Raw genomic sequence first — 14,304 nt, 5'->3', positions numbered from 1 at the left:
GATTCGGGGTCTTGGAGTTTCGGAATTTTGTACTTTTGTAGTTTTGGAGTGTCGGAGTTTTGGAGTGTTGGAGTTTTGGAGTTTTAAAGTTTTGGAGTTTTTGAGTTTTTGAGTTTTGGATTTTTGCACTTTTGGAGTTATGGAGTTTTGGAGATTTGGAGGTTCAGGGTTGTGGAGTTTCGGAATTTTTGAGTTTTGGAGTTTCGGATTTTTGGAGTTTTGGAGTTTCGGAGATTTGGAGTTTCGGCGTTTTGGAGATTCGGGGTCTTGGAGTTTCGGAATTTTGTAGTTTTGTAGTTTTGGAGTGTCGGAGTTTCGGAGTGTTGGAGTTTTGGAGTTTCAGAGTTTTGGAGTTTTGGAGTTCTGGAGTATCGGAGTTTTGGAGTTTCGGAGTTTGGGAGCTTTGGATTTTCGGAGTTTTGGAGATTCGGGGTTGTGGAGTTTCGGAAATTCGGAGTTCTGGAGTTTTGGAGCTTTGGAGCTTTGGAGTTTTGGATTTTTGCACTTTTGGAGTTTTGGAGTTTTTAAGTTTTCGATTTTCGGAGTTTTGGATTTTTGGAGTTTTGGATTTTTGGAGCATTGGAGTTTTGGTGTTTTGGATTTTTGGAGTTTCGGAGTTTCGAATTAATGGAGTTTTCGAGTTTTAGAATTTTTGATTTTTGGAGGTATGGATTTTTGGAGTTTCGGAGTTGTGGAGATTCGGGGTTGTGGAGTTTTGGAGTTTTGGAGGTTCGGAGTTTTGGAGTTTTGGAGTTTCGGAGTTTTGAAGTTTCGGAGTTTTGGAGAGTCAGGGTTGTGGAGTTTCGGAATTTTTGAGTTTTGGAGTTTTGGAGTTCCGGAGTTCCGGAGTTTCGGAGTTTCGGAGTTTTTGAGTTTTTGAGTTTTGGAATTTTGCACTTTTGGAGTTTTGGAGTTATGGAGGTTTGGAGTTTTGGAGTTTCGGAGTTTTGGAGTTTCAGAGTTTTCGAGGTTCAGGGTTGTGGATTTTCGGAATTTTTGAGTTTGGGAGTTTCGGAGTGTCGGAGTTTTGGAGTTTTGGAGTTTTGGAGTTTTAGAGTTTTGAATTTCCAGAGTTTCGGATTTTTGGAGTTTTGGAGTTTCGGAGATTTGGAGTTTTGGCGTTTTGGAGATTCGGGGTCTTGGATTTTCGGAATATTGTAGTTTTGTAGTTTTGGAGTTTTGGAGTGTCGGAGTTTCGGAGTGTTGGAGTTTTGGAGTTTTAGAGTTTTGGAGTTTTGGAGTTCTAAATTATCGGAGTTTCGGAGTTTTGGTGTTTTGGAGTATCGAATTTTCAGAGTTTCGGATTTTTGGAGTTTTGGAGTTTCGGAGATTTGGAATTTCGGCGTTTTGGAGATTCGGGGTCTTGGAGTTTCGGAATTTTGTAGTTTTGTAGTTTTGGAGTTTTGGAGTGTCGGAGTTTCGGAGTGTTGGAGTTTTGGAGTTTTAGAGTTTTAGAGTTTTGGAGTTTGAAATTTTTGAGTTTCGTATTTTTGGAGTTTGGAGTTCTTAAGTTTTGGATTTTTGAGTTTTGGATTTTTGGAGTTTTGGTGTTTTTGAGTTTTGGAGTTTTGGATTTTTGGAGTTTTGGAGGTATGGATTTTTGGATATTCAGGGTTTTGTTGTTCCAGAATTTTGTAGTTTTGGAGTTTTGGAGAGTCGGAGTTTCGGAGTTTCGAATTAATGGAGTTTTCGAGTTTTAGAATTTTTGATTTTTGGAGGTATGGATTTTTGGAGTTTCGGAGTTGTGGAGATTCGGGGTTGTGGAGTTTTGGAGTTTTGGAGGTTCGGAGTTTTGGAGTTTTGGAGTGTTGGAGTTTCGGAGTTTTGAAGTTTCGGAGTTTTGGAGAGTCAGCGTTGTGGAGTTTCGGAATTTTTGAGTTTTGGAGTTTTGGAGTTTCGGAGTTCCGGAGTTTCGGAGTTGCGGAGTTTTGGAGTTTTGCAGTATCGGAGTTTTGGAGTTTTGGAGTTTCGGAGCTTCGGAGTTTCGGAGTTTCGGAGTTTTGGAGTTTTGCAGTATCGGAGTTTTGGAGTTTTGGAGTTTCGGAGCTTCGGAGTTTCGGAGTTTTGGAGTTTTGCAGTCTCGGGAGTTTTGGAGTTCTGGAGTTTCGGAGTTTCGGAGTTTTGGAGGTTCAGGGTTGTGGAGTTTCGGAATTTTTGAGTTTTGGAGTTTCGAATTTTCAGAGTTTCGGATTTTTGGAGTTTTGGAGTTTCGGAGATTTGGAGTTTCGGCGTTTTGGAGATTCGGGGTCTAGGAGTTTTGGAATTTTGTAGTTTTTTAGTTTTGGAGTGTCGGAGTTTCGGTGTGTTGGAGTTTTGGAGTTTTAGAGTTTTGGAGTTTTAGAGTTTTAGAGTTTTGGAGTTTGAAATTTTTGAGTTTCGGATTTTTGGAGTTTGGAGTTTTTAAGTTTTGGATTTTTGAGTTTTGGATTTTTGGAGTTTTGGTGTTTTTGAGTTTTGGAGTTTTGGATTTTTGCACTTTTGGAGTTTTGGAGTTTCGGAGTTTCGGAGTTTTGGATTTTTGGAGTTTTGGAGGTATGGATTTTTGGATATTCAGGGTTTTGTTGTTCCAGAATTTTGTAGTTTTGGAGTTTTGGAGAGTCGGAGTTTCGGAGTTTCGAATTAATGGAGTTTTCGAGTTTTAGAATTTTTGATTTTTGGAGGTATGGATTTTTGGAGTTTCGGAGTTGTAGAGATTCGGGGTTGTGGAGTTTTGGAGTTTTGGAGGTTCGGAGTTTTGGAGTTTTGGAGTGTTGGAGTTTCGGAGTTTTGAAGTTTCGGAGTTTTGGAGAGTCAGGGTTGTGGAGTTTCGGAATTTTTGAGTTTTGGAGTTTTGGAGTTTCGGAGTTCCGGAGTTTCGGAGTTTCGGAGTTTTGGAGTTTTGCAGTATCGGAGTTTTGGAGTTTTGGAGTTTCGGAGCTTCGGAGTTTCGGAGTTTCGGAGTTTTGGAGTTTTGCAGTATCGGAGTTTTGGAGTTTTGGAGTTTCGGAGCTTCGGAGTTTCGGAGTTTTGGAGTTTTGCAGTCTCGGGAGTTTTGGAGTTCTGGAGTTTCGGAGTTTCGGAGTTTTGGAGGTTCAGGGTTGTGGAGTTTCGGAATTTTTGAGTTTTGGAGTTTCGAATTTTCAGAGTTTCGGATTTTTGGAGTTTTGGAGTTTCGGAGATTTGGAGTTTTGGCGTTTTGGAGATTCGGGGTCTAGGAGTTTTGGAATTTTGTAGTTTTTTAGTTTTGGAGTGTCGGAGTTTCGGAGTGTTGGAGTTTTGGAGTTTTAGAGTTTTGGAGTTTTAGAGTTTTAGAGTTTTGGAGTTTGAAATTTTTGAGTTTCGGATTTTTGGAGTTTGGAGTTTTTAAGTTTTGGATTTTAGAGTTTTGGATTTTTGGTTTTTTGGAGTTTTTGAGTTTTTGAGTTTTGGAGTTTTGGATTTTTGCACTTTTGGAGTTTTGGAGTTTCGGAGTTTTGGATTTTTGGAGTTTTGGAGGTATGGATTTTTGGATATTCAGGGTTTCGTTGTTCCAGAATTTTGGAGTTTTGGAGTTTCGGAGTTCCGGAGTTTCGGAGTTTCGGAGTTTTTGGAGTTTTGCAGTCTCGGGAGTTTTGGAGGTTTGGAGTTTCGGAGTTTCGGAGTTTTGGAGGTTCAGGGTTGTGGAGTTTCGGAATTTTTGAGTTTTGGAGTTTCGGAGTTTTAGAGTTTTGCTGTTTTGGAGTTTTGGAGTTTCGAATTTTCAGTTTCGGATTTTTGGAGTTTTGGAGTTTCGGAGATTTGGAGTTTCGGCGTTTTAAAGATTCGGGGTCTTGGAGTTTCGGAATTTTGTAGTTTTGTAGTTTTGGAGTGTCGGAGTTTCGGAGTGTTGGAGTTTTGGAGTTTTAGAGTTTTGGAGTTTTGGAGTTTTTGAGTTTTTGAGTTGGATTTTTGCACTTTTGGAGTTTTGGAGCATTGGAGTTTTGGTGTTTTGGATTTTTGGAGTTTTGGAGTTTTGGAGTTTTCGAGTTTCGGATTTTTGGAGTTTTGGACTTTCGAAGTTTCGGATTATTGGAATTTTGGAGTTTTAGAGCTTTGGAGTTTTGGAGTGTTAGAGTTCTGGATTATCGGAGTTTCGGAGTTTTGGAGTTTCGGAATTTTGGAGTTTTGGAGTATCGAATTTTCAGAGTTTCGGATTTTTGGAGTTTCGGAGATTTGGAATTTCGGCGTTTTGGAGATTCGGGGTTTTGGAGTTTCGGAATTTTGTAGTTTTGTAGTTTTGTAGTTTTGGAGTGTCGGAGTTCCGGAGTGTTGGAGTTTTGGAGTTTTAGAGTTTTAGAGTTTTGGAGTTTGAAATTTTTGAGTTTCGTATTTTTGGAGTTTGGAGTTTTTAAGTTTTGGATTTTTGAGTTTTGGATTTTTGGAGTTTTGGAGTTTTTTAGTTTTGGAGTTTTGGATTTTTGCACTTTTGGAGTTTTGGAGTTTCGGAGTTTCGGAGTTTTGGATTTTTGGAGTTTTGGAGGTATGATTTTTTGGATATTCAGGGTTTTGTTGTTCCAGAATTTTGTAGTTTTGGAGTGTCGGAGTTTCGGAGTTTCGAATTAATGGAGTTTTCGAGTTTTAGAATTTTTGATTTTTGGAGGTATGGATTTTTGGAGTTTCGGAGTTGTGGAGATTCGGGGTTGTGGAGTTTTGGAGTTTTAGAGGTTCGGAGTTTTGGAGTGTTGGAGTTTCGGAGTTTTGAAGTTTCGTAGTTTTGGTGAGTCAGGGTTGTGGAGTTTCGGAATTTTTGAGTTTTGGAGTTTTGGAGTTTCGGAGTTCCGGAGTTTCGGAGTTTCGGAGTTTTGGAGTTTTGCAGTATCGGAGTTTTGGAGTTTTGGAGGTTCAGGGTTGTGGAGTTTCGGATTTTTGGAGTTTGGAGTTTTTAAGTTTTGGATTTTTGAGTTTTGGATTTTTGGAGTTTTGGTGTTTTTGAGTTTTGGAGTTTTGGATTTTTGCACTTTTGGAGTTTTGGAGTTTCGGAGTTTCGGAGTTTTGGATTTTTGGAGTTTTGGAGGTATGGATTTTTGGATATTCAGGGTTTTGTTGTTCCAGAATTTTGTAGTTTTGGAGTTTTGGAGAGTCGGAGTTTCGGAGTTTCGAATTAATGGAGTTTTCGAGTTTTAGAATTTTTGATTTTTGGAGGTATGGATTTTTGGAGTTTCGGAGTTGTAGAGATTCGGGGTTGTGGAGTTTTGGAGTTTTGGAGGTTCGGAGTTTTGGAGTTTTGGAGTGTTGGAGTTTCGGAGTTTTGAAGTTTCGGAGTTTTGGAGAGTCAGGGTTGTGGAGTTTCGGAATTTTTGAGTTTTGGAGTTTTGGAGTTTCGGAGTTCCGGAGTTTCGGAGTTTCGGAGTTTTGGAGTTTTGCAGTATCGGAGTTTTGGAGTTTTGGAGTTTCGGAGCTTCGGAGTTTCGGAGTTTCGGAGTTTTGGAGTTTTGCAGTATCGGAGTTTTGGAGTTTTGGAGTTTCGGAGTTCCGGAGTTTCGGAGTTTTGGAGTTTTGCAGTCTCGGGAGTTTTGGAGTTCTGGAGTTTCGGAGTATCGGAGTTTTGGAGGTTCAGGGTTGTGGAGTTTCGGAATTTTTGAGTTTTGGAGTTTCGAATTTTCAGAGTTTCGGATTTTTGGAGTTTTGGAGTTTCGGAGATTTGGAGTTTCGGCGTTTTAAAGATTCGGGGTCTTGGAGTTTCGGAATTTTGTAGTTTTGTAGTTTTGGAGTGTCGGAGTTTTGGAGTGTTGGAGTTTTGGAGTTATAGAGTTTTGGAGTTTTTGAGTTTTTGAGTTTTGGAGTTTTGGAGTTTCGGAGTTCCGGAGTTTCGGAGTTTCGGAGTTTTGGAGTTTTGCAGTATCGGAGTTTTGGAATTTTGGAGTTTCGGAGTTTCGGAGTTTCAGAGTTTTCGAGGTTCAGGGTTGTGGAGTTTCGGATTTTTGGAGTTTTGGAGTTTCGGAGATTTGGAGTTTCGGCGTTTTAAAGATTCGGGGTCTTGGAGTTTCGGAATTTTGTAGTTTTGTAGTTTTGGAGTGTCGGAGTTTTGGAGTGTTGGAGTTTTGGAGTTATAGAGTTTTGGAGTTTTTGAGTTTTTGAGTTTTTGAGTTTTTGAGTTTTGGATTTTTGAACTTTTGCAGTTTTGGAGTTATGGAGTTTTGGAGTGTTGGAGTTTCGGAGTTTCGGAGTTTCGGAGTTGTGGAGATTCGGGGTTGTGGAGTTTAGGAGTTTTGGAGGTTCGGAGTTTTGGAGTTTTGGAGTTTTGGAGTTTTGGAGTTTCGGAGTTTCGGAGTTTTGGAGTTTTGGAGTTTTAGAGTTTCGAATTTTCAGAGTTTCGGATTTTTGGAGTTTTGGAGTTTCGGAGATTTGGAGTTTTGGCGTTTTGGAGATTCGGGGTCTTGGAGTTTCGGAATTTTGTAGTTTTGTAGTTTTGCAGTTTTGGAGTTTTGGAGTGTCGGAGTTTCGGAGTGTTGGAGTTTTGGAGTTTTAGAGTTTTGGAGTTTTGGAGTTCTAAATTATCGGAGTTTCGGAGTTTTGGAGTTTTGGAGTATCGAATTTTCAGAGTTTCGGATTTTTGGAGTTTTGGAGTTTCGGAGATTTGGAATTTCGGCGTTTTGGAGATTCGGAGTCATGGAGTTTCGGAATTTTGTAGTTTTGGAGTTTTGGAGTGTCGGAGTTTCGGAGTGTTGGAGTTTTGGAGTTTGAGTTTTAGAATTTTGGAGTTTGAAATTTTTGAGTGTCGGATTTTTGGATTTTTGGAGTTTTGGAGTTTTTGAGTTTTGGAGTTTTGGATTTTTGCACTTTTGGAGTTTTGGAGTTTAGGAGTTTTGGATTTTTGGAGTTTTGGAGGTATGGATTTTTGGATATTCAGGGTTTTGTTGTTCCAGAATTTTGGAGTTTTGGAGTTTTGGAGTTTTGGAGTTTCGGAGTTTTGGAGTTTCGGAGTTTTGGAGAGTCAGGGTTGTGGAGTTTCGGAATTTTTGAGTTTTGGAGTTTTGGAGTTTCGGAGTTCCGGAGTTTCGGAGTTTCGGAATTTTGGAGTTTTGCAGTCTCGGGAGTTTTGGAGTTCTGGAGTTTCGGAGTTTCGGAGTTTTGGAGTTTCAGAGTTTTCGAGGTTCAGGGTTGTGGAGTTTCGGAATTTTTGAGTTTGGGAGTTTCGGAGTTTTGGAGTTTTGGAGTTTTAGAGTTTCGAATTTTCAGAGTTTCGGATTTTTGGAGTTTTGGAGTTTCGGAGATTTGGAGTTTTGGCGTTTTGGAGATTCGGGGTCTTGGAGTTTCGGAATTTTGTAGTTTTGTAGTTTTGCAGTTTTGGAGTTTTGGAGTGTCGGAGTTTCGGAGTGTTGGAGTTTTGGAGTTTTAGAGTTTTGGAGTTTTGGAGTTCTAAATTATCGGAGTTTCGGAGTTTTGGAGTATCGAATTTTCAGAGTTTCGGATTTTTGGAGTTTTGGAGTTTCGGAGATTTGGAATTTCGGCGTTTTGGAGATTCGGAGTCTTGGAGTTTCGGAATTTTGTAGTTTTGAAGTTTTGGAGTGTCGGAGTTTCGGAGTGTTGGAGTTTTGGAGTTTTGGAGTTTTAGAGTTTTAGAGTTTTGGATTTTTGCACTTTTGGAGTTTTGGAGTTTAGGAGTTTTGGATTTTTGGAGTTTTGGAGGTATGGATTTTTGGATATTCAGGGTTTTGTTGTTCCAGAATTTTGGAGTTTTGGAGTTTTGGAGTTTCGGAGTTTTGGAGAGTCAGGGTTGTGGAGTTTCGGAATTTTTGAGTTTTGGAGTTTTGGAGTTTCGGAGTTCCGGAGTTTCGGAGTTTCGGAGTTTCGGAATTTTGGAGTTTTGCAGTCTCGGGAGTTTTGGAGTTCTGGAGTTTCGGAATTTCGGAGTTTTGGAGGTTCAGGGTTGTGGAGTTTCGGAATTTTTGAGTTTTGGAGTTTCGGAGTTTTGGAGTTTTGCAGTTTTGCAGTTTTGGAGTTTTGGAGTTTCGAATTTTCAGAGTTTCGGAGTTTTGGAGTCTTGGAGTTTCGGTGATTTGGAGTTTCGGCGTTTTAAAGATTCGGGGTCTTGGAGTTTCGGAATTTTGTACTTTTGTAGTTTTGGAGTGTCGGAGTTTTGGAGTGTTGGAGTTTTGGAGTTTTAAAGTTTTGGAGTTTTTGAGTTTTTGAGTTTTGGATTTTTGCACTTTTGGAGTTATGGAGTTTTGGAGATTTGGAGGTTCAGGGTTGTGGAGTTTCGGAATTTTTGAGTTTTGGAGTTTCGGATTTTTGGAGTTTTGGAGTTTCGGAGATTTGGAGTTTCGGCGTTTTGGAGATTCGGGGTCTTGGAGTTTCGGAATTTTGTAGTTTTGTAGTTTTGGAGTGTCGGAGTTTCGGAGTGTTGGAGTTTTGGAGTTTCAGAGTTTTGGAGTTTTGGAGTTCTGGAGTATCGGAGTTTTGGAGTTTCGGAGTTTGGGAGCTTTGGATTTTCGGAGTTTTGGAGATTCGGGGTTGTGGAGTTTCGGAAATTCGGAGTTCTGGAGTTTTGGAGCTTTGGAGCTTTGGAGTTTTGGATTTTTGCACTTTTGGAGTTTTGGAGTTTTTAAGTTTTCGATTTTCGGAGTTTTGGATTTTTGGAGTTTTGGATTTTTGGAGCATTGGAGTTTTGGTGTTTTGGATTTTTGGAGTTTCGGAGTTTCGAATTAATGGAGTTTTCGAGTTTTAGAATTTTTGATTTTTGGAGGTATGGATTTTTGGAGTTTCGGAGTTGTGGAGATTCGGGGTTGTGGAGTTTTGGAGTTTTGGAGGTTCGGAGTTTTGGAGTTTTGGAGTTTCGGAGTTTTGAAGTTTCGGAGTTTGGGAGAGTCAGGGTTGTGGAGTTTCGGAATTTTTGAGTTTTGGAGTTTTGGAGTTCCGGAGTTCCGGAGTTTCGGAGTTTCGGAGTTTTTGAGTTTTTGAGTTTTGGAATTTTGCACTTTTGGAGTTTTGGAGTTATGGAGGTTTGGAGTTTTGGAGTTTCGGAGTTTTGGAGTTTCAGAGTTTTCGAGGTTCAGGGTTGTGGAGTTTCGGAATTTTTGAGTTTGGGAGTTTCGGAGTGTCGGAGTTTTGGAGTTTTGGAGTTTTGGAGTTTTAGAGTTTTGAATTTCCAGAGTTTCGGATTTTTGGAGTTTTGGAGTTTCGGAGATTTGGAGTTTTGGCGTTTTGGAGATTCGGGGTCTTGGATTTTCGGAATATTGTAGTTTTGTAGTTTTGGAGTTTTGGAGTGTCGGAGTTTCGGAGTGTTGGAGTTTTGGAGTTTTAGAGTTTTGGAGTTTTGGAGTTCTAAATTATCGGAGTTTCGGAGTTTTGGTGTTTTGGAGTATCGAATTTTCAGAGTTTCGGATTTTTGGAGTTTTGGAGTTTCGGAGATTTGGAATTTCGGCGTTTTGGAGATTCGGGGTCTTGGAGTTTCGGAATTTTGTAGTTTTGTAGTTTTGGAGTTTTGGAGTGTCGGAGTTTCGGAGTGTTGGAGTTTTGGAGTTTTAGAGTTTTAGAGTTTTGGAGTTTGAAATTTTTGAGTTTCGTATTTTTGGAGTTTGGAGTTCTTAAGTTTTGGATTTTTGAGTTTTGGATTTTTGGAGTTTTGGTGTTTTTGAGTTTTGGAGTTTTGGATTTTTGGAGTTTTGGAGGTATGGATTTTTGGATATTCAGGGTTTTGTTGTTCCAGAATTTTGTAGTTTTGGAGTTTTGGAGAGTCGGAGTTTCGGAGTTTCGAATTAATGGAGTTTTCGAGTTTTAGAATTTTTGATTTTTGGAGGTATGGATTTTTGGAGTTTCGGAGTTGTGGAGATTCGGGGTTGTGGAGTTTTGGAGTTTTGGAGGTTCGGAGTTTTGGAGTTTTGGAGTGTTGGAGTTTCGGAGTTTTGAAGTTTCGGAGTTTTGGAGAGTCAGCGTTGTGGAGTTTCGGAATTTTTGAGTTTTGGAGTTTTGGAGTTTCGGAGTTCCGGAGTTTCGGAGTTGCGGAGTTTTGGAGTTTTGCAGTATCGGAGTTTTGGAGTTTTGGAGTTTCGGAGCTTCGGAGTTTCGGAGTTTCGGAGTTTTGGAGTTTTGCAGTATCGGAGTTTTGGAGTTTTGGAGTTTCGGAGCTTCGGAGTTTCGGAGTTTTGGAGTTTTGCAGTCTCGGGAGTTTTGGAGTTCTGGAGTTTCGGAGTTTCGGAGTTTTGGAGGTTCAGGGTTGTGGAGTTTCGGAATTTTTGAGTTTTGGAGTTTCGAATTTTCAGAGTTTCGGATTTTTGGAGTTTTGGAGTTTCGGAGATTTGGAGTTTCGGCGTTTTGGAGATTCGGGGTCTAGGAGTTTTGGAATTTTGTAGTTTTTTAGTTTTGGAGTGTCGGAGTTTCGGAGTGTTGGAGTTTTGGAGTTTTAGAGTTTTGGAGTTTTAGAGTTTTAGAGTTTTGGAGTTTGAAATTTTTGAGTTTCGGATTTTTGGAGTTTGGAGTTTTTAAGTTTTGGATTTTTGAGTTTTGGATTTTTGGAGTTTTGGTGTTTTTGAGTTTTGGAGTTTTGGATTTTTGCACTTTTGGAGTTTTGGAGTTTCGGAGTTTCGGAGTTTTGGATTTTTGGAGTTTTGGAGGTATGGATTTTTGGATATTCAGGGTTTTGTTGTTCCAGAATTTTGTAGTTTTGGAGTTTTGGAGAGTCGGAGTTTCGGAGTTTCGAATTAATGGAGTTTTCGAGTTTTAGAATTTTTGATTTTTGGAGGTATGGATTTTTGGAGTTTCGGAGTTGTAGAGATTCGGGGTTGTGGAGTTTTGGAGTTTTGGAGGTTCGGAGTTTTGGAGTTTTGGAGTGTTGGAGTTTCGGAGTTTTGAAGTTTCGGAGTTTTGGAGAGTCAGGGTTGTGGAGTTTCGGAATTTTTGAGTTTTGGAGTTTTGGAGTTTCGGAGTTCCGGAGTTTCGGAGTTTCGGAGTTTTGGAGTTTTGCAGTATCGGAGTTTTGGAGTTTTGGAGTTTCGGAGCTTCGGAGTTTCGGAGTTTCGGAGTTTTGGAGTTTTGCAGTATCGGAGTTTTGGAGTTTTGGAGTTTCGGAGCTTCGGAGTTTCGGAGTTTTGGAGTTTTGCAGTCTCGGGAGTTTTGGAGTTCTGGAGTTTCGGAGTTTCGGAGTTTTGGAGGTTCAGGGTTGTGGAGTTTCGGAATTTTTGAGTTTTGGAGTTTCGAATTTTCAGAGTTTCGGATTTTTGGAGTTTTGGAGTTTCGGAGATTTGGAGTTTCGGCGTTTTGGAGATTCGGGGTCTAGGAGTTTTGGAATTTTGTAGTTTTTTAGTTTTGGAGTGTCGGAGTTTCGGAGTGTTGGAGTTTTGGAGTTTTAGAGTTTTGGAGTTTTAGAGTTTTAGAGTTTTGGAGTTTGAAATTTTTGAGTTTCGGATTTTTGGAGTTTGGAGTTTTTAAGTTTTGGATTTTTGAGTTTTGGATTTTTGGAGTTTTGGTGTTTTTGAGTTTTGGAGTTTTGGATTTTTGCACTTTTGGAGTTTTGGAGTTTCGGAGTTTCGGAGTTTTGGATTTTTGGAGTTTTGGAGGTATGGATTTTTGGATATTCAGGGTTTTGTTGTTCCAGAATTTTGTAGTTTTGGAGTTTTGGAGAGTCGGAGTTTCGGAGTTTCGAATTAATGGAGTTTTCGAGTTTTAGAATTTTTGATTTTTGGAGGTATGGATTTTTGGAGTTTCGGAGTTGTAGAGATTCGGGGTTGTGGAGTTTTGGAGTTTTGGAGGTTCGGAGTTTTGGAGTTTTGGAGTGTTGGAGTTTCGGAGTTTTGAAGTTTCGGAGTTTTGGAGAGTCAGGGTTGTGGAGTTTCGGAATTTTTGAGTTTTGGAGTTTTGGAGTTTCGGAGTTCCGGAGTTTCGGAGTTTCGGAGTTTTGGAGTTTTGCAGTATCGGAGTTTTGGAGTTTTGGAGTTTCGGAGCTTCGGAGTTTCGGAGTTTCGGAGTTTTGGAGTTTTGCAGTATCGGAGTTTTGGAGTTTTGGAGTTTCGGAGCTTCGGAGTTTCGGAGTTTTGGAGTTTTGCAGTCTCGGGAGTTTTGGAGTTCTGGAGTTTCGGAGTTTCGGAGTTTTGGAGGTTCAGGGTTGTGGAGTTTCGGAATTTTTGAGTTTTGGAGTTTCGAATTTTCAGAGTTTCGGATTTTTGGAGTTTTGGAGTTTCGGAGATTTGGAGTTTTGGCGTTTTGGAGATTCGGGGTCTAGGAGTTTTGGAATTTTGTAGTTTTTTAGTTTTGGAGTGTCGGAGTTTCGGAGTGTTGGAGTTTTGGAGTTTTAGAGTTTTGGAGTTTTAGAGTTTTAGAGTTTTGGAGTTTGAAATTTTTGAGTTTCGGATTTTTGGAGTTTGGAGTTTTTAAGTTTTGGATTTTAGAGTTTTGGATTTTTGGTTTTTTGGAGTTTTTGAGTTTTTGAGTTTTGGAGTTTTGGATTTTTGCACTTTTGGAGTTTTGGAGTTTCGGAGTTTTGGATTTTTGGAGTTTTGGAGGTATGGATTTTTGGATATTCAGGGTTTCGTTGTTCCAGAATTTTGGAGTTTTGGAGTTTCGGAGTTCCGGAGTTTCGGAGTTTCGGAGTTTTTGGAGTTTTGCAGTCTCGGGAGTTTTGGAGGTTTGGAGTTTCGGAGTTTCGGAGTTTTGGAGGTTCAGGGTTGTGGAGTTTCGGAATTTTTGAGTTTTGGAGTTTCGGAGTTTTAGAGTTTTGCTGTTTTGGAGTTTTGGAGTTTCGAATTTTCAGTTTCGGATTTTTGGAGTTTTGGAGTTTCGGAGATTTGGAGTTTCGGCGTTTTAAAGATTCGGGGTCTTGGAGTTTCGGAATTTTGTAGTTTTGTAGTTTTGGAGTGTCGGAGTTTCGGAGTGTTGGAGTTTTGGAGTTTTAGAGTTTTGGAGTTTTGGAGTTTTTGAGTTTTTGAGTTGGATTTTTGCACTTTTGGAGTTTTGGAGCATTGGAGTTTTGGTGTTTTGGATTTTTGGAGTTTTGGAGTTTTGGAGTTTTCGAGTTTCGGATTTTTGGAGTTTTGGACTTTCGAAGTTTCGGATTATTGGAATTTTGGAGTTTTAGAGCTTTGGAGTTTTGGAGTGTTAGAGTTCTGGATTATCGGAGTTTCGGAGTTTTGGAGTTTCGGAATTTTGGAGTTTTGGAGTATCGAATTTTCAGAGTTTCGGATTTTTGGAGTTTCGGAGATTTGGAATTTCGGCGTTTTGGAGATTCGGGGTTTTGGAGTTTCGGAATTTTGTAGTTTTGTAGTTTTGTAGTTTTGGAGTGTCGGAGTTCCGGAGTGTTGGAGTTTTGGAGTTTTAGAGTTTTAGAGTTTTGGAGTTTGAAATTTTTGAGTTTCGTATTTTTGGAGTTTGGAGTTTTTAAGTTTTGGATTTTTGAGTTTTGGATTTTTGGAGTTTTGGAGTTTTTTAGTTTTGGAGTTTTGGATTTTTGCACTTTTGGAGTTTTGGAGTTTCGGAGTTTCGGAGTTTTGGATTTTTGGAGTTTTGGAGGTATGATTTTTTGGATATTCAGGGTTTTGTTGTTCCAGAATTTTGTAGTTTTGGAGTGTCGGAGTTTCGGAGTTTCGAATTAATGGAGTTTTCGAGTTTTAGAATTTTTGATTTTTGGAGGTATGGATTTTTGGAGTTTCGGAGTTGTGGAGATTCGGGGTTGTGGAGTTTTGGAGTTTTAGAGGTTCGGAGTTTTGGAGTGTTGGAGTTTCGGAGTTTTGAAGTTTCGTAGTTTTGGTGAGTCAGGGTTGTGGAGTTTCGGAATTTTTGAGTTTTGGAGTTTTGGAGTTTCGGAGTTCCGGAGTTTCGGAGTTTCGGAGTTTTGGAGTTTTGCAGTATCGGAGTTTTGGAGTTTTGGAGGTTCAGGGTTGTGGAGTTTCGGATTTTTGGAGTTTGGAGTTTTTAAGTTTTGGATTTTTGAGTTTTGGATTTTTGGAGTTTTGGTGTTTTTGAGTTTTGGAGTTTTGGATTTTTGCACTTTTGGAGTTTTGGAGTTTCGGAGTTTCGGAGTTTTGGATTTTTGGAGTTTTGGAGGTATGGATTTTTGGATATTCAGGGTTTTGTTGTTCCAGAATTTTGTAGTTTTGGAGTTTTGGAGAGTCGGAGTTTCGGAGTTTCGAATTAATGGAGTTTTCGAGTTTTAGAATTTTTGATTTTTGGAGGTATGGATTTTTGGAGTTTCGGAGTTGTAGAGATTCGGGGTTGTGGAGTTTTGGAGTTTTGGAGGTTCGGAGTTTTGGAGTTTTGGAGTGTTGGAGTTTCGGAGTTTTGAAGTTTCGGAGTTTTGGAGAGTCAGGGTTGTGGAGTTTCGGAATTTTTGAGTTTTGGAGTTTTGGAGTTTCGGAGTTCCGGAGTTTCGGAGTTTCG

The sequence above is a fragment of the Amblyomma mixtum genome, chromosome 1, assembly GCF_055824585.1.
Source record: "Amblyomma mixtum isolate Tamu chromosome 1, ASM5582458v1, whole genome shotgun sequence".
NCBI classification, from domain to species: domain Eukaryota; kingdom Metazoa; phylum Arthropoda; class Arachnida; order Ixodida; family Ixodidae; genus Amblyomma; species Amblyomma mixtum.
The sequence above is the reverse complement of the archived record's forward strand: the minus strand, read 5'-3'. Positions refer to the sequence as shown.